Source organism: Balaenoptera borealis, assembly GCF_965194805.1.
Source record: "Balaenoptera borealis genome assembly, chromosome: 20".
Lineage (NCBI taxonomy): Eukaryota > Metazoa > Chordata > Mammalia > Artiodactyla > Balaenopteridae > Balaenoptera > Balaenoptera borealis.
In genome coordinates this window covers 43,849,082-43,869,380 of record NC_138879.1, presented here as the reverse complement: position 1 = coordinate 43,869,380, position 20,299 = coordinate 43,849,082, and the positions used below count along the sequence as shown (strand labels likewise).

General features: G+C 55.8%; 1 long non-coding RNA gene across 1 annotated transcript; it reads left to right on the top strand.

Annotated features, from left to right (window-relative positions):
• The first annotated feature begins 1,139 nt into the window (after window positions 1-1,139).
• LOC309618077 lies at window positions 1,140-19,329 on the top strand. The gene is made up of 3 exons (XR_014238305.1): window positions 1,140-1,518; window positions 16,949-17,052; window positions 18,250-19,329. It is a non-coding gene; the product is annotated as an uncharacterized lncRNA (long non-coding RNA).
• Window positions 19,330-20,299: the final 970 nt, after the last annotated feature.

Below are 20,299 nucleotides of genomic sequence, written 5' to 3'. Positions count from 1 at the left end.
CTGCCCTGGGGTCGCCATGTGGGGTGTGGCGCCAGCTGGCAAACTGAACAGATAAACCACTCAGCCCTCACCACAGTGAAGTCTTAAGGCACGATTTGCATTGGTGAGGCCAGGAAACAGAAGACAGGAACATAGCCAATACCTATGCGTGGCCACAAGCAGGTATGTCTCATTATTTAAATTAAACCTGACTCCAAGGCTCCATCCTAAGAGAGGCAGGGCAACTCCATCTCAGTCATTATTTGCGTTTACCCATCCCTCCCTCTGCCATGGTCCCTGGAGTCCTGGCCATCTTGAGGATGGGGATCCTGGCCTATGGATGCCCCAGACTGGTCTCAAGATGAGGCATGTGGTTACTCCCCCCGTCCCGGCGTCTCCAGAGAGAGAGAGAGTGAGGCACCAGGTCCCCACCAGAGGGGATTCCACCGAACTCGGATCCCTCTCCAATCTTGGGAAAGTTCTCCCTCGGCCTCGAAGCTTTTCTGTACCATCCTTCCTCCCTACAGTCCCCCTAAAGGAACTCGGGTTTTCAGAAAGCGCAGCCAGGAAGAGAGAAGTAGGTAAGCAGACAACTGGAAGCGGGGAGAGGAAAACACAAAATTAACATTTCAAAAAGCGTGCTGCACGGCCCTCCGCTTGGCGCCTTACATTTATTTTCTCGTTGGTTTGCCAACGAGAAGGGCCTGGCCGGCCCCAGGTTCCAGGTGGGGAGGTTGAGGCCGGCCGCAGGCGCGCTCCGCCGGGCCGGCGACGCGGCCCGGGAGCAGAGCGGCCGGCAGGGGGCTCTCGGCGCCGGCCTTCGCGGGAGGAAGCGCTGGCTGCGGCTCCGACCGGTCAGAGGAGGAAAAGGGAAAATTACTGGAGCTCGGGGGCGGGAAGGGCTGCGTGACTGGGAGGAAGGTACTTGAGACTGTCGAGTCTGGCAGCCCGCGGCCGGATTCGATCCCCAGGGCAGCTCGGACGGCCAGGGAAAGGGGCGCCGGTGCGGCCCCCACCGCGCCCGGGCGTTCTCCCGCGGGTGCCGCAGGCTGGAGAGGGCTCCGCGGCCCGGGGCGGGGGCGGGGGCGCCGAGGGGCGGGCGGAGGGCGGGCCGGGGCGGGGCGCGTCCGCCCGGCTCCGGGAGGCGGTGCGGGCGGGCGCTGGCCGCGTCCGCCCGCTGGGAGCCGTGGGGCGCGCAGCCTTCCTGATGTGTCACCAGCACGTGGAGCCAGCTCGGGCTGCGCCGCGAGCGGGAGGAACTCCCCTAACTTTCGAGGGGTCTCGCCGCCTCACTCCTCTCCACGCGGCGCCCGGTCCGCGCTCCTCGGGGAGGTGATGGCAGCGGCCCCCAGGTCCCGGGCGGGTTGAGCGAGGCCCCGGCCCGGCGCACGCGGGGCGCCCGGGACGTCGGGGCGCCTGGTTCGGCTGGCGGCTGCTCCCCGCGACCCCCGGCCGGGGCGCGGGCTCGGCGGCGCGGGAGGGCGAGGCCTGCGGTGCGAGCGGCCCGGCCGGCCCTGCGCCCGGCGGATCTGAGCGCAGGTAACCCAGGCGGCGCGGAGTTGGGCCTCGCGGGCGCGGCGTGGGATCGCGGCGAAGTTTCTCGGCGTGTAACTCTTGCGCTCGACCGGGGGTGGAGGATGGGGGGAAGGCTAGGTTCCTGTGCCTCCCCCACCCCAGCTCAGTGTCTCGGCCTGCACCCCGGCGGCCCGGACGCCGCCGCGCGCTAGGTGTCGTGTAACCCTTCGGGGGCTGGTCTCGGAGCCCTCGGGTCGAGGTCGGGCGAGCAGGATGCCGCCTTTGGGGGACGCCGCTTGGGGAAAACCCAGAATCTCGGGTGAGCAGAGCGCCTGGAAAGCGGGCAGCCGGATCCAGTCCCAGGAAGCCCGTCGGGGGCGCAGCCCGAATCCGAGACGCGCGGGAGCTGAGAGCTGGGTCTTTGCGGGCGAGATGAGGGTGTCGGTTCAACTGGCCTACAAAGTCCCAGTTCTCGGCCCCCGGGACCGACGGCTCCTCCTCGCCCTTCACCGTTTTCTCCCGGGCGGGCGACAGCTCGGCGCCCAGGCGGGTCAGGGACCCCGGCCGGGCCGCACCTCTCGGGGTCCACACTGGAAAGGTGGGGTGGTAAGGCACGCTCGCCGCGAATTCTGTGCGGAGGTTCGAGGGATCCCTGGGCTTGGCAGGAGCAATGGGAACGCACTCGGAATTTCGAGTTGGTCACTGCGTGTGGTTCTTGTTTCTCCGGGTGGAGCCGGATCCCCGCCGGGGCCGACCTGGAGGGAAGGGAGAGACGGAGCCCCTCTTCCTAATCGGCGGAGCCTATTCGTCTACCAGGCCCTGCCCTGCTGCGCGCTCCGGAGCCGCAGCCTTGAGCTTGGGGGTGGTGAGGACCGCCCGAAGTCTAGAGTTGTCCCTGGGAGTATGGGCCGAGATGTGGAGGTTTTGCCCCCTCTCCCTGCGCCCCACCACCATTTCTTTAAAGATGCATCTTTGTGGGTGTGTTCCTAATGGCTAGCCTTTTGTTCCCTGACATTTGCAGCATAATGCTGACCCACCCTGAGTCCCCTTAATGTTTTATGCTGAGATTCCCTTCCTAAACCATTTATTCAGTAACTTTGCTTTTACCTTCCTCCTGCAAAAGAAAAACCCCACACTAACCCCTGAAACCTCCGGTCTGCCTGGCGTTGGAACTTTTTATTTTTGTTCATTTGTATTGTGTTTTGGCTGTCTTGGCAGTGAGGTGACCTGAACCGTGCGAAGGACCAGTTGACAAAATAGGGCACTTTGGGCCCCCTTCTTCCTGGCTTTGGAAAACAGTAGAGCTTTCTAGAAGCAGGGAGGAGGGAGAGGGAGAAACCAGCCCAGCCAGGTTGGCCCACCTCTCTCGAAGTTGTGGAAGCTTCTTCTAGAGGTTTCTCCAACTTCTGTGGGTCCGTGTAGAGATAGACCTCACAGGGTACCTACCACATCTGTGTCCCTGTTTTGGTGGCCATGAGGGGGCGTGAACAGAGGGGAGCCCCATGGGCTATGGGATCACCGAGGCAGGGTTGGGCCCGTGAGCCCAGGAGTGGGCATAGCCCCAAACTGCAGTTGGCCGGCATTTTTTCCGTGTGAGCTTTGTCCTGCTGGCTCTAACCAGTGGACTGTGCAGACGTCAGAATTGTGGGAGAGAAGTGTTTATTTGGCCAAGTATCTAAATGTACAGGCATCTTGATCAGTTTTGAGGCATAATCATCTCTGAGTGGACTGGTGGGAGTTTCAGCTGGAGGCTTTGCCCTAATTAAGGAAAACGCTCCGTTCAGAGTACTGAGTCAGGTTGGGAAAACAGAGATCTCCCTTTGAACCCATGCCTCTCCTGGCCCTGCAGATCAGTACCTTAAATTAAATGAAGTGGAAATCTCCAGAATATTGCATGGTCATAAAACATCCGCAGGACTGGTCTGGAGCAGTGAGATGCGGAAAAGCATTGCAACCATCCTGGAGGGGACACGCACGGGGACGAGGGGCAGAAATCACTGGGAATAAGGGAAAAGGAGCCGGGCAGCGCCCCAGGCCTCCCCTGGCCTTTCCCAGGTAGCCGGCAGTTTTCCCTCAGGCTGTGCCCGGTTCTCAGGGGCTGCCCAGGTTTTAAGGATTTTTAGGAAATGCCTCGGGGCTTCATTTCTTTGGGTGGGGGTGGGAGTGAAAGGTTAGGTTTTTCCTTTGCAAGATGTAATCGAGTCAGCTATGCCGTGGGCTGGCCTGGCCTCCAGCAGCTGATTTAGGCTGTGGTATTTAGGAATTGTGTTTTAGCTGCGAGCTTTTTGATTTCGCCGCCCCTTTTGAATTCTCATAGTTCCTGAAGCAGATGCCTCCTCCCGCCCCCCCACCCCCACCCCAACCCCAATCCATCCCTCTAAGCTGGGTACCTAGGAGCTTCGCGCGGGAAGTGGCTTGACCGGCAGACTTGTTTGCCCTAGAGCCATCTTCAGAAAGCAGCTAAATGCAAGGTGGGAAGCTGGTGGGAGGGTAGGATTTTAGCCAGACCCCCAGGGAGACCCACGGAAGACTTGTGAAATCCAGCTGGACTCATGGTCCTACCTACTGGGAGGAAACATGCATTCCCTTAACTCTTAAGTAAATTGCAACCTGGTGAATAATTAACCTTGCCCATTTTGCTTTTTTTCCTTTTTTTTTTTTTTTTTTTTTTTAGAAAAATAATATCCCAACCTGTGAAAGATTAGAGATCAATTTTTGTTCAGCATGCTTGCATTGACAAAGGAGCACTGGGAGAAGCCGACCCTCTCCCCTCCACCCCGAAGTCCTAGCAACTCAGGAAATTCTGCTACTTAGAAATCCCTCCAGGGTTTCTCTGGTGGCAGTTGTGGGGAACGGCCTCTGAGCTGCCTCCCCAGGTCTCCTTCAGTTCCTCTGCCCAAAGCTGAGCTGTCTGAACCCTCAGCAACGGTCAGGATTCTGTCCCCCACTTTCTGTAGCGACAGCTTGGCCTTCACTCCTGCATGGAGTCGATTCTGCTGTCAGGCCAGTTTGCGGCTCTGCGCGGGATGGTAAATATTTGGCCTGTCTCAGTTCTTTTACACAAAAGAACAGCGCTCCTAATCTGGGACAAGTCCGAGGAAGAGTTGTCTCAGAAACAGGGGATCCATCTGGGGTCCATGAAGGGTTTTTCTCGAAGCAGCCCAGTGTGAGCGCCATGAAGGCGAATTTGGGGTCCAGATGTGTTCAAGTCGGAGTCCTAGCTGCCACTTGCCAGCTGGGTGGCCTTTGACAGGTAACTTCTTTGTGCCCATTTCTTCCCTTGTGGACAAGGGTTCTGAGACCTCCCTTGTAACGCTTTGGTGAGGCTTAGATGCAAAATGCAGGCACAGTGCCTGGCACACACCAGTAGACCTTCAACTGGTTGTCCTCATCTCCTCTGCCCTCTTATTTTGAGTAAGCGCGGGTGGGCCTTGGGCAAGTTATTTAACCCACTGGGAACAGAAGCTTTGTAATCCTCAAGCGGGATGATGCCTGGGAACCCCTTCCCCTGTCCGAGTCTATTGTCCACCAGCCACGTGGCAGGGACCCGGCCAGGCTGGGGTTACGACCGTGGGTAAGATGGGCATGGCCCGTTGCTGCCCACTCCGATTTGTACCCCAGCTCTGAGCGCAGATGAAGGGTATGGTGAGTCCTCTTGTTATATCTGAGGCTGCGACTCCGAGGGGAAAGGCTCCCCCACATTCTCACAGCTGCCTCTGGGGCCGAAGGAGCGGGAAGCCCGGCCTTCTGGGTGCAGTAGGGCCTCCCGGGTAGGGTAGGAGCCAGCGGGCTGTGGAACAGGAGCTGGGTGGGTCTGGATTAGCCCCGTTGCTTCAAGGAACCCTGGGTGCGCAGAAGTGGCTGCCTCACACGTCTGCTCTGCCATGTGTCCAGCCTGAAAGGTCCCAAGACTCCACGTTTCATGGAAGGTCCCCATGAAAGGCGAATTGCCACAGCTGCTCTTGGCCCGCTCACTCATTGACCCAGCTGGCAAGCCAAATGCACTCTAGTGGGACCAGTCAAGCAGGGTACAGACTCGAAGGGCTGGGGGAGGGGAAGGAAATACTTTGATATTACAAAAAGTAATATCTGCAGAGTAATCACCATGGGAAATAAAAATCAGGATTTCATTGGACTTCCTTATACTTTTTTATGGCTTAGTGATGTTTTTATTTTGCATTTCGAACTGGAGGTTGAGATGGACCATAATCTCTTCAGTGCGTTAGAGCCCGGGGCAGTGGGCAGGGTTTACTGGGACGCAGAGCAGGTGACTTCTCACCCACTGTGCAGCTCCCTCCCTCCTCCCTCTGGCACGCTCTGGGGAATTTTGAAATTGCCCTGTGGCCAGACCCCTTGTGTTTGCTGCCCAGGAGGACTGGGGAAGGAGGTGCTGTGTGGACAAACCATCGGCTGATTTTAATCTCAGCTCTGCCACTCTGGGCCTGAGAGCCCCCTTCTCCGTCAAGTGGTCAAGTGGGTGGCTGGACCAAATAGCGTGCACACCCCTTGTAGTCTTAACATCCTTCTAAGTTTCGGAGCCCTGAGGCGAGGCGCAGAGGAGGGCACCGGGCCTGGGACCTGGGCCTGGGGTTGGGAGGGGCGGGAGGGGTGGGGGAAGGACTCAGAGATGTGCAGCTGGGAAATTTGGATCAGTCTGTGAGGACTTGGTGGTTCATTCTCATGAAATGCGCTTCCTCTCACTGGATTTCTGCCCTGGGGTGTGTGGGGTTCAAGGCAGAACGCTGGCTGCTTCTTGGTGACTGAGGCTTAAATTCTGGTTTTTCAATTCTCTGTCTCCGTGTCCACTGTAAGGTAGACCTCCTCCCGCACCCTTTTGAAAACAAGTCACTTGCATTGCTATTTATATGCTGATGGCACCTGGCTTTCCAGGAGGCTGAAGGCAGGCATTGGGGAAAGGGCGTTGGCTTTGCAGGCTCTCCCGTGGACTAGCTGGGTGACCTTGGACCCGTGACATGCCTTCTTGAGACTGTTTCCCCATCTGTGATGATACACGCCCACTGTGTAGTGTGATACAGGGGCCACATGAGAAGGCCGGTGTGAAACGCCGGGTGGTTTGGGGGGACGGCGGGGGAGTACGTGGTAGCTATTCTTAAGTGACACCGTACCTCACCCCAGGGCCTATGGGGCCAGCGAAGAAAGCCCAGTGAGGTCAAGGAAGCGCACCCCGAGCCTGGCGAGCCTGCTTGCTGCCTTAACATCTGGGGAGAAAACATTGGAAGAAAAGCAATGTGGAGTAGGGCTGGAGGGGGTTCCTGTTTCTCCGGGGAGGTATGCCCAGTACAACCTAAGAGGGGTGGCTGTGGGGCGAAGTCACCGACTCTTCCAGGGGTGGGTGTATTTCATCACGTATTAGTGGGAGAGGCGGGATAACGTTCTCTTGAATCCTTTCCTTTGGAGCTTGCTGCGGTGAGCTTAAAAACATGGGGGAAGAAAAAAAGTTAAAAAAAAAAAAATGTGTCTTTGCTCTTGGAACCAAGAGGGCGATTAAACAGGTACTTGGAACCAGGACTTGCATATAAGCAAAATGTTGGTCTCCAACTTGCCTGGCCAGACCACTGTATATCTGGGAAAAGTCAGCCAGACCACTTGCTCCCAGCTGGTTAGCACGGAGGGTTCTCCCGCCGCCCTGGGCTGCGTCTCTCTCCCTCTCCCCCTGCCCTGCCTCTCCTCCCATGTCTGGTGATAGCAGGCGTTCATTGTCGCCCAGGTCTGGGTGCATGCGAACCTTGGCCAAATCGCTGAATGTTAAAACATCTGGCAAAATATCACATTTCGACAATGGGCCTTTTCTGTGGAGCTGGGGATAGAGGGGGCAGTGTTGGGATGCTGGAAAACCACTTAAGCCTTGACAGTGGAAATGGGCAGGGTCCAGGATCCTGACTTTGAACACAAGGGGTGAAGGTGGAGCAGCGAAGGGCACTCCTTAAAATAGAAGTAGGCCCCGAGAACCAGCTCCCCCTGTTTCCAGAGCCCGAGGTGGGGAGGGAGGGGGGCTGCGGCCAGCCTACCTTGGCACCCTCCCTTTTGTCCTTTGGGTGAATTTTGTTGTAATTAGACAGGTCGTGACAAATATCCCATTGCCCTTTGGGCCAGGGAGCTATGAGGAGTCCTCACTGGAAACCCAGCCCAGTTCACTTGGGAGCCATAATTAGGCAAGAGAACAGTTCATGGGCCCTTGATTCAATAAAGACCCTTTTATGATGTTGGTTTTTCCCAGAAAAATAATACCACTTTGCCCCATTTATTGCATTTAGATGTGTAATCATATTAGGGCTCAGCAGCCCCGGGGACTGAAGTTACATAGTTGGGGTTTTCACCAAAGGCTGTTACCCGGTCTTCAGAGGGAAACAGTGTGTCCTCAGAGGGGGAAAAAAAAAAAAAAGACAACAACAAGGAACATTTTTGAGGATTTTTGTCGCTTGGCATTTCAAGGACATTTTCTCCCATCAGGGTGAGAAGCGACCCAGGAAAAAAAAAAACAGAAAGTGAAACTAACTCGCCTGGCCAGTGTGGCCGCAGCCCTGCGTGCCCAGCGTGGTCCCTCCCTTGTCGCTGACCATATCTGGCAGTCAGATGGGTGGCACGTGCCCGGCAGAGGGCTGAAGGAAATGCCAGAGAGGATGCCTGTGGCCTCTGCACCGGGAGTCGTGGTGTCCCAGCACGTCTCCACCTCGATGGCAGGGCTGCAGGCGCTGGTGTGTGCAGGTGGCTGTCCTCTGCCTCGCCCAAGCCCCCCCTGTTGGGGCAGTCAGCCTGGACTAAATATAGTCCTGGAGGTCCCTGCGGCTTTCGGTTTGTTGGAAGGCTTTGCTTGGCCCCGCCCACGGCCCCTGGAGGCACCATCTTCCAGGCATTTGCATATGGATGGCGCTCTCACCTGCAGGCCCCCTCCCCATGCAACCATCCCCTCTTACCTTCTAACCCCAGACCCTGTGTCAGGCAATCACTAAGAACGTCTCCCAATCACTCACGGAGTAAAAATCCCTCCTAGAAATCTGCCCAGGGCCGGGGTGTTGGTAGAGATCACCAGTGGTGTCCAGAACTTCTTTCCCAATTCGTGGTTTAGAAATCTTAGGCGATGAGGAAATTTCTGAGAGTCCATTCGTAGGTGTGCTCTATTAAGAAATAGGGTAGAACCTTTCATTAAAACTGTGTTGCATTAAAAAGGAAAAATCCATGTAATTCCGGGACATCTAATGAAAGTTATTGCTGAAATAAATATCTTTTCAGATATCATCCTTTAATGCAGAAGAACTGGTTCGTCTATTTATAGATATTGCATATTAAAATATTCTTTCAGTGTCATTACTATCAAGGTGTGAGGTCTGTAGTTCAGTGTCACTACTGTCAAGGTGTGAGGTCTGTAGTTTTTCAATCTTATACTTTAGACTTTGTGGAAAAAGTGCTATTGTTACATATTTAAAATAAAATTGTTTTTCGGTTCCCCCCACCCCCAAAAGGAATATAAATAGAACACCTGAAACCAGATTCTCTAATTAGTACATTTTTCTACTTAGCTGTTAGGAATTTGTGATGGGATCAGTTATTTCAGATTTCCAATGAAACTTTGGCCACAGGGAGGTACACCAGGGGAAAAAATCACTGGTTTTCAGTTTTGGCTACCACCCACTCACCTGCTCCCCCCAAAACACCTAATGTGCCTGCCCATCAGGCAGCAACAGTGACAAGAAAACAGTTTTATTTTCCTTGTCCCAAGTAGATGGAGTTGGAAAAGTTACTCATTTATGTCAGCCTCTCTCTGCTCCTGCCAGGGGAGCAGGCAGATGAAGTTTGGGTTTAAATACTACTTTTTTTTTTTCTACATTTTTCAGCAGTTATGTTAGTAGCTGTTCTTTGGAGAAAAAGTTCTGGTGATCTGAGTTCATTCAGTTCGTATTTTCTGTGTGCCTTGTGTGTGGTTTCTGTGCCTGGTGGCCTGGGGGGTCGGTAGCCCCCCCAGGAGTAGGCACCTCCAACCAAGACCAAGACGTGAAGTCAGGACCCAGTGTTTGCACTTTGTAACAGTTGCCGGTGCAAGCCCATGATCATTTTATTCATTCATTGATTGATTGATTGCTGCACTGGGTCTTAGTTGCGGCAGGCATGTGGGATCTAGTTCCCTGACCAGGGATCGAACCCGAGCCCCCTGCACTGGGAGTGTGGAGTCTTACCCACTGGACCACCAGGGAAGTCCCAAGCCCGCAGTCCTTTATCCAAAATTCTGAACTCCAGAAAACTCTGAAAACCAAAAGCTGTGTTTATAATGAATTTCCTGGGGAATCCTGACCCGAACTGACTTGAGACTATTAGAGTCTATGTTTCTCTTGGGGGGTGTGAATCTTCATGGCTTTCACTGCGGAGACATTACTGGGTGTGATTCCGGGGGCCGCCCTATGGCATAGTATGTGGCCTGTGCACCACGTTACCTGAAAAATTCTGAACCAGGTAGGGCCTGAAGGTTTGGGGTATAAGAGGTTGCAGCCCCGGATTAGGAGCGTCAGCTAACCGAGACGGCGGGCCCCATGGCCTGCAGAGCCCTTCTCTCCCCAGGCCTTAAGCTCCATGAAGGCTCACCGAGTTTTGCTCACTGTGGTATCCTCGGTACCCAGCTGGGTGCCTGGTGCCTCCTAGGTGCTGAGTGAATACTGATCAGAAGCAAGGGTCAGCCAGCTTTGTCCGTGAAGGCCAAAGAGTGAATATTTTAGCCTTTGAGGGCCGTGGGGCCTATGTTGCAACTCTTCTGCTCTGCTGTCGGAGTGTGAAAGCAGTCATAGATAATACGTAAATGGGTGAGTACCTGTGTTCTGATAAAACTGTAAGGATGGTGGGTGGGTAGGTCTGGCCTGTGGGCCCACAGTTGGCTGACTCCTATGAGGAAGATAAACGCATCCTAAATGTAGACCCTTCCCCATTCTGTTAGCCCTGCTGTCTGCAGGCCTGGTCTGCTTGTTTCCCTGCCCCAGTGGAGTCTCTTTACCAAAGAGATAAAGGCAGCACCCACCCCTGGCATCGGCTCCTCCCATGTTCTGGACACATGGCCGAGAGGGAGGCGCTGCCCTCCCTGGACCGGCCTGGTTCGTGGGAGTGGGTGTTTGTGTGGACGAATGCGTTTGGGCTCCGGTCTAGCCTCGCCGAAGGCACATCGCTCGGGCCTTTACCCACTGAGGAGTTTTTTGGGGGCTGAGCCAACCTCGGGGCAGGCTGGCTGTCAGCATCGGGCCAGGCAGGGCTGGAGTTTGTGGGGCGTGGCGGGAGCTGAGCGGGGTGAGCGTGAGCGTTTAGGAGGTGTTCTCAGCCAAAGAATTTCTGGCAGAGGCACATGGGTGAACGTAAACCCAGGGGCTCTGATGGGTGAGTTTCAGGTCTCCTGGCCGTGTTCATCCCAGCCCTGGAGCGGCCATCAAGGGTGGATGAGGCCAGCCGAGTCCAAGAAGGCTTTCCACTGCGGTGGAGGTGCAAATCCAGCCGAGCCTTCTGGCTCCACCCCACGGTGGGGTGGCTGGAAGGAGGGCAGCACCTTGCAGAGCACACGCCCCTGAGCGCTGGGAGCACCGGCGTCCCTAAGCCCGGCGTCTCCAGGCCCCCAGGCCAGCCCCTGCTGCAGGCCCTGGCTGTGTCCAGCTGCTTCTCTGCAGGAGGGGTGCCCCCAAGACATTCTGGGACTGCTGCCCTCTGCTCAACCACCTCCTTCCCTAGTCCGGGTGGAACCACTGTATGGTTTTCTTTCTTAAGCAAACTCTGAACAAGGGCTGACGTCTCTGGTCGTTGGCCTTTCTTTTCCTTCCAGCGTGGTTTTGTGGGTTGCCGGCTATTTTAGGGACTCTGAGTTTGGAGTGGAGCCTCCTTGCTCTGCAGCTCCCTTGGAACACTCGATGGCTTTTCAGCGCCCCAGCAATGTCATCAGTGTGTGTTCAGCACAGGGCGAGGGCTTAGGGAGGCCCCGAGGAATGGCTCTAGGGGCTGGTGTGTGTGTTCGGTGTTGGTTAGCTCTAGCTGTCAGAGCCAGGCTCAGGTGGGTCCCCGTCGCACACCTGGCACGGCATGAGGGATCCTCTGGCCGCTGCCCCGGGGCAGCCTTCCTGACGTCATCTCGTTATTGAGCTCCGGGGCCAGGCACTGCCTGTACCATGGTGGTAAGAAGGCCCGGAGCAGTGCTTCTCATACTTGGGCGTCCTTGTGAACCACACAGGGAGCCTGTTAGCAGCGCAGACGACTCCAGGGCCCCTCGGTTGACCTAGGGGTCCTGGGGTCAGCGTTGTTAATAAGTGCGTGTGATTGTGATGTTGGTGGTTCCAGGGCCGTGCCGCCGGTGGCCAGTAGGTAAAGCAGCGTGATGTGTGGAGTCAGGGGGAGCAGGGAGAAAGAAGGGGCTCTAACCCAGGGAGGGGCTGTGGTCAGGAAGGGTCACCCAGAAAAGGTGAGCTGAGTCTTGAAACACAAAGCAGGGCAAAGTAATGATCGCTAACTAACTCAGAGCTGTGCCTGGCACCAAGCATTCAATCAAAGCCTTTCTAGGAATGGACTCATTTATTTTTCCGTATGTCCCCTCTTTTTTGGATTTCCTTCCCATTTAGGTCACCACAGAGCATTGAGTAGAGTTCCCTGTGCTATACAGTAGGTTCTCATTAGTTATCTGTTTTATACGTAGTAGTGTATATATGTCAATCCCAATTCCCCTCCCCCCGCCCGGGTATCCATACATTTGTTCTCTACGTCTGTGTCTCTATTTCTGCTTTGCAAATAAGTCATCTGTACCATTTTTCTAGATTCCACATATATGCGTTAATATACGATACTTGTTTTTCTGTTTCTGACTTACTTCACTTTGTATGACAGACTCTAGGTCCATCCACGTCTCTACAAATGACCCAATTTTGTTCCTTTTTATGGCTGAGTAATATTCCATGGTATATATGTACCACATCTTCTTTATCCAGGAATGGACTCATTTAATCCTCCCAGCAGCCCCATGATCTTGGAGCACAGAGGGGTTAAGGAGCTTGCCCAAGGTTCTCGGCTAGTCAGTGGTGAACTGGGTCTCACCCTCCTCCCCTGTTCCACTGCATTGGGGCTGGGGCACCCCAGGCAGCAAGACACGCTCATGCAGAGGCTGTGCAGACCAGGGCTGGGGCTTCTTAGGATGCGGTCATGTTGCTGAATGGTTCAGATGGCTCGGCTCGTAGTGTGTGGGGACAGTTGGGTTTTGCTGGTGGAGTATACGGCCATGGTCTTGGTTAGGGCAGAAGGTTGCAGCAAGGTGACAGCTGCTGTAACATAGCTTTGAGGGGGCTGAGGCTGTAGTCGGGCAGCCGGGGTTCTGGGAACACGTGCTTTTTGTCTGAACAAGGCAGGACCCCGGGGTGTGGGGAGAGGGTGCAGCGTTAGTGCCCGGGGAGCAGCAAGGCCTGTGCCCTCACACCTGGCCCAGTTGCCCTCTGAGAAGGAAGAATTCTCCATGGTCTGAGTCCTTGGAGACTCCAGGGAGCCTGGCCCAGCTCTTGGGGTCTGAGGGCAAGGGGGAAACCGCTTGGAGAGGGGAAGACATTTTTGTTGGGAGCCAACCAAGCCGCTCTGTATGCTTCCTTCAGTCCTCACGTCGCCCTGCAAAGGGGGCTGCTTATTCCTATTTACTGATGTGCAAGCGGAGGCACAGAGAAGTAAAGTAACTTAGACACCGTCACACAGCAAGTAAGCAGGTAGTGGCACCAGGTCTGTCTTCTGTGGGATGCGCTTTTCACCGCAGCGGGGTCCCCCTTGTTCTGAGAGGCCACATGTCCTGCACACACGGCAGGACTGGTGCCCAGGCCCCTCCCTGAGTGGGTGCAGTGGCAGGCTGGGTGGGGCAGGCTCCCAGCAGCCAGCTGGGCAGATTCCAGCTGAGCTGGGGCCCTGGCTGGGATGGCCTGGCTTCAGGGGACGGGTTACCGGCTGATGGGTGGCATTCCGAGGAGTCAGAGGCCCAGGGTCTGTGGGAGGGGCCTGCTGGGGCCTTCCTGGTCGGGGGCCCTGATGCGCGGGGCTGAGCCTCTGCCGCCCTGGAAGCTCACCTGAGTCTGGGGGCACAAGGGTCCCTCATCAAGGAGGACCTTAAACCAAGCTCTGATTCCAGAGCCCCTTTCTTCCTCCTGTGAGAAAAAAAATCAGCCACCGGCCCCTCCTGTTTTTTCTCGTTGGCCGCTTTCTAGCCCTCCCCTCACCCTACCCCCAGTCTCTTCCAGCAGAGCGGGCAGCTCGCTGATTTGAACCTGAACGCCATCGGGACAAACCAGAGGCCCGCACTGCTCTTTGCCCATGACAGGCTGTTTGCGGGCAGTGGGTGGGGGGAGTCTCTACTATTCCTGCGTCACGACAGGCCTGTGACCGTCACTCAGCCTCTCGAGCTCAGTACCCGTAAGACGGGTCCACGCCCCGCCTGTGAAGACGAGGGCCAGATGGCCCTTCCTCCGGGTCTTCCTGCTTTGCCTAGTTCTTGGGGCCCCTCGCCACTTGGGATTCCACCAGGATTCTAGCCCCCGGCTCCCTGCGGGCAGAAGGCACTGGGTTCTGAGTTGGAACAGAGGCTGGTCACTCTTGGGCGTGCCTCGGGGTACGGGGCGGGGGGGGGGGTGGGGGGCAGTGAAGCCGGCCACAGTCCAGGCCGAGCATTGGAGAGAATCATGCCACCGTGGAGACCCCGCAGCTACCCCACCTGCCACAGAGCTTCCCGTGGGCCACCATCTCCTCCGCGGCTCACCTGGGCCAGCCGGTCGACTCCTTACTCACCTGGAGAGTGCTCAAGGACAGCAAGAAAAATGAGGGACTTTCAGGGGCAGCTGTGTTTTCTGACTCAGTCATAATGCCCCTAAAAATCCTTATTGTTCTTGCAGTGTGCAGCAGGCAGCGGCCCCAGCCCACCCGGCTGCTCTGGGGTGGGAAGGGCTACCTGGGGTTCGACGGGCGTGTCCTCCCCCGTCGTCCTGAAGTGAGAGTGAAGGGGAACTGACTGATTACTAAAACATGTTGTTGGTCGGTGCATTGATTTGCATGTACTGTTATAATTTCTTCTTTGGGGAGGGCCGGGCCTCGAGACATTCCCGTGCAGATCGGAGCCCAGGACAATGCAGGGTCTCCCCGGTTTGCGTGCGGGGAGGGTTCCGTAGAGCCCAGCTGCACATGTCCAGCCCGAGGAAGGGTAGCTTCGGGGGCAGTTGTGTGCTGGGCTGGCCGGGATGCCCTTCCTGTCCTGAGGAGCTGGCACTGTTTAGGGGCACTGGGTTTTAAAACGGAAGGGGCCTCGGTCCATGCGCTGAGACCCAGTGAGCTGGCCGTTTTGCATAGCCGCCTGCAGTGGATCGAGGTCTTCCCCCCCAGCTGTGACCCTAGAGCCTGCTTTCTCTCGCCCAGGTGGTCTCTACCCGTCTCTCACCTCCTGGGTTTCCACCATGCTCAGCAGGTGCCCCACCCACAGATACTTCTGCTGAGCCAAGGCTTTTATGGGTGGAGGTGGTGGGGGTCCTGGGGGACTGTCAAGCAGAAATACCAATTGGTGACACACCCCCCTTAACACCACCATCCCACATGTCACCAGATCCCACAACATCGTCCTCTCTGGCAGAGAGGCTGGGCAGGTGGCCAGCCTGTGGATGGGCGGACGGGGAGCCGGATAGGCAGTAAGCAGGACTGTACCTGCTCCCGTGGTCCACCCTGGGTCCTGTCCGCCTCCCAGTCAGCGGAGGAAGTTCATCCTCGAGGTATTTCTCAGGTTTCCCCCCAGGTGCCAACGCAAAAGCTCTTGTCGCGCCAGAAGATGGGTGTTTGTGGGACCCTGACGGCCACGATCCTCCTCCTTGGCCAGCCGAGCCCCCTGCGGTCCCCACTGTGCTGCCATCCCAGCTCCCAGAGCCAGCTTTTAAGGGGCTGAGTTTGCTCAGCATTCTTCTGCCCAGGGGAAGGGACGGCTCCAAGGTAAAGGTCAATACGGGATAGGGGGGATGAGGGCAGGGGGAGTGATGTTCATTCCTTCTTGGTAAAACGTGGGCGGGGCTCTCGTGAAATGAGCTGCTCACATCCCACAGTGGACAGCCGGGCGATAGAGCATATCCCATCCCCTCTCACAGCTAAGCATTTGCTAACCTCAAATCAGCTGTCCCTCCCTGAGGCCCGTCTGCCCTGCTCTTCCATCCCCACAGACCTCCTTTTTCCTGAGTGTGTTCCTCATTCTTTACCCCAAAACATCTGCAAAAAAAGATAATGCATAAGAAATAAAACTGAATACTGGAGAGCATTTCAAAAATCCAGAAGGATGAAGAAGGTTTTTAGATACCCATACCTAGAGATCATGTCTGCTAATGAAATAGATCCTTCCAGCATTTTTTTTCTCTTTGCATGTATACCCTCACCCAGTTAGCAGGATTGGGGCTTCCAAAAGTGGTGAAGCTCGTAACCCATCTGAGCGACGGCCCTGGGCCCTTGGGAGGCAGAAAGGCTCTGATTTTCTTTTTGCCAAGTGAGCCAGGGTGCGCCAAAACTTACCTCCAGCTAGCAAGCTCGTTGGGAGGTGCTGGGGCAGCACTGGGTCTCTAAACCGAGACTGGTGAAGTTGCTGGGGAGGGTGCTAGAAATGTGGGCTCTGGGACTTCCCTGGCCGGTGCCGGGGTTAGGACTCCCTGCTTCCTCTGCAGGGGCCACAGGTTCAGTCCCTGGTCAGGGAAATAAGATCCCACAAGCTGCTCGGCCAGACAGCAGCAACACAAACCAAAATGTGAGGCTGTGCCCTGATTGCGTTCTAAGCGGGCTGCTGCTTTGCTTCCTGACTCTGGGCACACGGGAGAATCACTTAAACGTTAAAAAAAATTTCAGGACTTCCCTGGTGGCGCAATGGTTAAGAATCCGCCTGCCAATGCAGGGGACACGGATTCGAGCCCTGGTCTGGGAAGATCCCACATGCCACAGAGCAACTAAGCCTATGCGCCTAGAGCCCATGCTCCACAGCAAGAGAAGCCACCGCAATGAGAAGCCCACGCACCACAACGATGAGTAGCCCCCACTCGCCGCAACTAGAGAAAGCCAACGCGCAGCAACGAAGACCCAACACAGCCAAAAATAAATAAATAAATAAACATATAAAAAAATTTCAGTGCCACCCCGCCCCGCCCAAGAGCAATTGGATCTGACTTGCTGGGTGTGGGGAGGGACCCAGGCCTTGGTACCTTTGTTTTTCTTCTGTTCCTCAGGTGATTCTGTTAAGCGGCCAGAGAACTCTCCAGGTCCACACCCACAAGTTAGTGGCGGCCAGAGAACTCTCCAGGTCCACACCCACAAGTTAGTGACGGAAGAGTTCCTCCAGCTCTGCCTTCAGAGCCTGATGGCGGAGATGGGACCATTTGCAGCTGGCAGACTTTCACTTCCATTATGTTCTCTGCCACTCAGTCACCTTTTGATCCTCATTTTACAGACGGAGGACCGAGGCTAAGGAGATCAGGAGACTTCCTGAAGGACACACGTCTAGGATGCAGCAGAGCTGGGGTGTAGATCTGCAGCTTCTGACTCCCAAGGCTAGTGCTCTTTCTAAAATTGCCATTTATAATTAGCATATTTAGTTATAACAAGATATGGTCATCACAGTGTCCTGAGCTGGGTGGGTGGGTGCCCGGGTGGGTGCCCCTGTCTCACAGAGGAGGTATCTGTCCCACAGGGAGGCTGGGTGATCATCCCTTCGTCTCCCTGATGCTGAGTATGTACATGGCCAGCCCTCCCCCATCAGCCTGCTGTGCCAAGGATCCCAGCTCTGGGCAGGGCAGGGTTTAGCCCCTTTTGCAGAACGTGCAAGAGGTGTGGCTCAGGTCACACAGCTGGTGGGTGGCACAGGCCTAGCGGTCCCTGCTCCTTGCCTGGACAGAGGCATCCAGGAAGCAGCACAGCCCGCATGGGGCTTTGCTCGTCAGGGCCCTGCTCCGAGCTGGCGGCCCTCAGGGTCAGGACCCCTGCTGGGGGTGCCTCCCTCATTCCTGCAGAGCTGGACTCCCAGGGCCTGGGCAGGCTGCCAGGGCAGGGAACTAGGGGGCAGGCACACTGTTGGCTCTGGGAAGTGTCACTGTTCCTGGGCCGGTCCGCAGGGCTGGAGGGCCTGGACATGACAGCAGAGACGGGAGCTGGGAGCTGAGAACGCCCCTCTCCCAGGGCCCAGCAGCTCTGGGCCTGGCCCACGGGCTTCCTTTGGCAGGGAGGGCCAGAGCTCTGTCCACACCACCTTCCCTTGCTGGGCCTGGGCTTGCGCCCTGCTCCCCACCAGCTCTTTGCGGCAGAGTACACGCTCTTGGCAGTGACATCCATTTAACCTGCTTCGCAGAAGACAGGACGGTTGAGCAGGCAGACTCAGCTGGCAGCTTGGTGGGAGATGGGGTGAGGACCCTAGGCTCAGGCTTCTCTTGCCCATATTCTTTGGGGAGCTGGGCAGGGAGGTGGCCCTAAGCTACCTTGCTTACCTGGGTCAGAAATAACCTCAGCTCAACTGAAAGCCTAGAGCAGCCAGGATGAGGGCAGAGCTTTGAGCTTCTGGAGTTGGTGGGCGTTTGCCCAGGAGCCAGGTCAGGGGCAGCCACTTAGCCGGGGCCTTGGGTAAAGCCCCCTCCCCTCCAAGCCTGTTGCCTTGTTTGTTTAATGGACATAATAGTGCCCTGGAGGAGTATGTCCACTTTCTAGGCATATTCTGAACAGGTAGGATGTTGTGGCTCCCTGTCTCTCCCCTTCCAGGAGGACACTTCATCGGAGAACTCGGGGAGGTGTCTGGCGTGGGGAACATGCTCGTTTCTTGCTGGTTGCAGTAGGAAGTGAGTGTAGATCTCCAGTCGTTGGATAGTGTCTTCTGTCCGTGATCTCTACAAAGATGACCTTTTCTTCAGTCCTCTCTCTGGCCCTCCTGCCCTGGCCAGACCCTGTTAGGATGGTGGTTCTGGACTGAGAAGCTGTCCTCCTTGCCCCTTTGCCCTGTGTGCCTCTCTGGTCTGGCCTCCCCTGAGGCCCAGGGAGTCATCCTTCCCCTCCTTGGGGTTCATCTTACAAGTCCGGATGCCATCAGCTCCAAGGAGTTCCCTCTGGGCCAGAGCTCCTCCCTCCTCCGCCAGCCTCCTTGGGGTGCAGACAGACAGCCCAGCACAGGCCGGAAGGGCTTTCTGTTTGCCTTGGCTGGTGGGGAAGAGATTAGTGCTCGCTTTCTGTTTTGACTATTGTATCTAACCAACACAGGGCCTGTGACATCGCAGAAAAGCAGACTTGGGTCTTGAATGAGTTTGGGGCCTGTCCCTGATGGCCTGGCCTCTGCAGAGATGTCTGGAGGTAGGAATGGGTGATAACACCGCCCCCTGGGTACGGAGAGATGTGATGACCATCTGTCGGCTTTCCCGACCCAAGGTCCACAGCCCTTTCCTCTTTTTTTCCTTCAGGGGATGACTTCTCCCCACCTCCTGGGATTCACATGGGGCCACTCCCCATCCACTGGCTTTAGAGGCAGGCATGTGTCCCAAGCTGGACACTGAGACTCCCTCTTGGGACTTTTGCAGCAACTATGGGAAAAGAGGCATTCACTTTTCATGGGAGTTGCCAGGTTGATGGAACTCCTGCTCTCCACTTGAGGACGAAGCCAAGTGGTAGAGAAAGTATGCTGTCCCCAGACCTCAGTAAGCCCCTGGATCCAGCCATGCCTGAAGCTAACCACACCTCTGGACTAACCTGATTATATGAGCCAATGGAATGCATTTCTTTTTTTCTAAAACTATCCTGAGTCGGATTTCTGTCATAGAAAGGGTCCTAATAAAGTTATGTTTTTCTTTGGTCTCACTTACTTAAGAAATCAACTTTGAGGTACCCACCCACTTTAAGTGTCTAATTCATAAGTTTTTTCAAATGTGTACACCCTTGTAACTACCACCACAGTCGAGCTGTAGAACATTTCAAGTACCCTCATTCCCCTTTATGGTCAGTTCTTCTGACCACAAGCAACCACTGACCTGCCTTTGTTCTAGAGATTCATTCAGTCTTCTCTCTGGTCAGGTCCCTGGAGGTCAAGGAGAGCGTTTCCCTGATGCTCATGTTGTGGGTCAATGTGGGTAATTTCCCTTGGGACTCAGAGTCACCCCTGGGTCCAAATGTGCTGAAGCCAGAGGCACCTCTGGGTCCCACAGTTCTGTGGTCCAGTACATCCTTTGCTTCATTTGAGCCAGCTTGCCACGGAAGGAGTCCTGGCTAATACAGCTCAGCCAGGACCGCACCCTTCAGTGAAGCTCCCCTCAAGGACCCCCCCCTAGGCAAAATCAACCATCAGTCCAGCTCACCTCCTGGGGGCCAGACACTAGTAAGTGCTTTACATGCATTATCTCAAGTCCTCTCAGCAACCCTAGGGGAGGTACTGTTATCCCCATTTTACTGGGATGTGGGTCTTGTGTGGCCTCTACAGCTTCTCTGTCCGCCAGACTCCTGGCTGCTTGCTCTGCCTCAGCCATGGCTGTCTCACAAGTGAAGTTGACCCCTCCCAGCCCACATCCCAGGGTAAGGGGGCTGGCTCCCCCGTGGCCGCCAAAGGGGCTGGAGAATGCAAGCCATACGCCCGGGGAGGGAGGGAGGAACTTTGAGCGGTAGTGTAAGCAGCTTTTGGCAGGAAAGAGCTCTCTGCAGGAGGCCCTTTTGTCTTGCCAGTAACCTAGCACACCTTTCAGATCTTTTGATCACACAAAACCTTGCCTAACTTTCTGGTTCTTTCTGTAGATCAAAGAAGTAGAAATGAAGGATAAGTAATTAACAGATGACCAGC